This window comes from Delphinus delphis, chromosome 2, assembly GCF_949987515.2.
Source record: "Delphinus delphis chromosome 2, mDelDel1.2, whole genome shotgun sequence".
NCBI lineage: Eukaryota > Metazoa > Chordata > Mammalia > Artiodactyla > Delphinidae > Delphinus > Delphinus delphis.
The window spans coordinates 140,890,654-140,892,236 of NC_082684.1; the positions used below are offsets into that span (position 1 = coordinate 140,890,654).

At 43.1% G+C, this 1,583-nt stretch overlaps 1 pseudogene; it reads left to right on the plus strand.

The window, feature by feature from the left end:
• Positions 1-218: 218 nt before the first annotated feature.
• Positions 219-741, plus strand: LOC132419846 (riboflavin kinase pseudogene; annotated as a pseudogene).
• The last annotated feature ends 842 nt before the right edge of the window (positions 742-1,583 follow it).

The window sequence follows — 1,583 nt, forward strand, 5'->3', positions numbered from 1 at the left end:
TCCCGGCCCACAGCCGCCCTTCAGCTGTCGACCGGCGTTCCGGAGCCCAGATCTGAGTCGCCCGGCACCTTCTGTTTGGTCAGCGGCGTGAGCGTCTCGCCGAGGCGTGTTGTCCGCGCTGCTCGGCCTGTAGTACGCCCGTGCGCTTGCCCGGCCGGCCGGCCTGCGGAGCTCCCGCCCCTGTCCCCCGCATGGTCCGGGGGGGTCCGGGCACCGCCTCGACGGCAGCTCCGCCGGACGCGCGGACTGGACCGCAGCCCGCACCCCGAGCGGACGGCGTCATGAGGCACCTGCCGTACTTCTGTCGCGGCCAGGTGGTGCGGGGCTTCGGTCGCGGCCCCAAGCAGCAGGGCGTCCCTACAGCTAACTTTCCTGAACCAGTAGTAGATAATCTTCCAGCTGATGCATCCACTGGCATATATTATGGTTGGGCCAGTGTTGGAAGTGGAGACGCCCGTAAGATGGTGGTGAGCATAGGATGGAACCCATACTACAAGAATACAGAAAAGTCCATGGAAACTAATATCATGCATACTTTCAAAGAGGAAATTCTCAACGTGGCCATCGCCGGCTACCTCAGACCAGAAAAGAACTTTGATTCTTTAGAGTCACTTATTTCAGCAATTCAAGGTGATATTGAGGAAGCTAAGAAACGACTAGATTTACTAGAACATTTGAAACTCAAAGAAGACAATTTCTTCCAGGTTCCTAAAAGCAAAATGATGAATGGCCACTGAAGGAAAAGCATCTTATTTATTCATTCACTGTTTTCTAATATTTTGCTGCTCATAACTCTACAGCTTCATCTTGGTTATATTTTAAAAATCAAATGCTTTCCTACAGCTGTGAATTAAACAGCACAATGTAGTTACCATATTATGTTCCAGCTATTCAATTAAACCCATCATGTTACAGTACTAAAGAGGTTCATTTAAAAAATCAAGATTCTTTTTTATGTAATATGTTGATTAAAGTGTACCACTAGAAAGGTCTTAAGTGTTTTATAATGGAAATGAAATATATATAAATATGGGTAACAGGCAAGTCACTAGTCTGAGATGAGAACTATAATTCTCATGGTAAAATTCTAGCATGCATGTACCTGTATAGCATGCTCTGCTAATCAGAAGGCTCATAAAAGTAACTATATTAAGCAGAGGTTTGACAGTTTATTACAAACCTAAGGGGAAAGATCCAGACTTTGTATTTTTGATATTTGTGCATTCATATATTATTATAGACATGAAGACTTGTGAAATTTCATTTTAGTTAGTCATTTCCTTTAAGGGCGCAAATCATTGTACTGTGTTCCATTTTTGTTACAGCTGCCTCAGTTCTAATTGGTCTAGACTCTCTCCCTATTATTTTTTTGTTTTTCTTTTAAAACAGTAAAATGAGTGTTTTTCGAATCTCTACTTCTCATTTTTGTGTTGTATAACACTTCTCTCTTTTTAAGAGTAGATATTCTTCAACATTTTTCTTAACCTTTGTTTCCTGTAAACAATTGTCAGTGTCAGTTATTCCATTTAGAATATCCAACTTTACATTGACAAAATGTAGAGTTTCATCCGCGTCTGTATCTG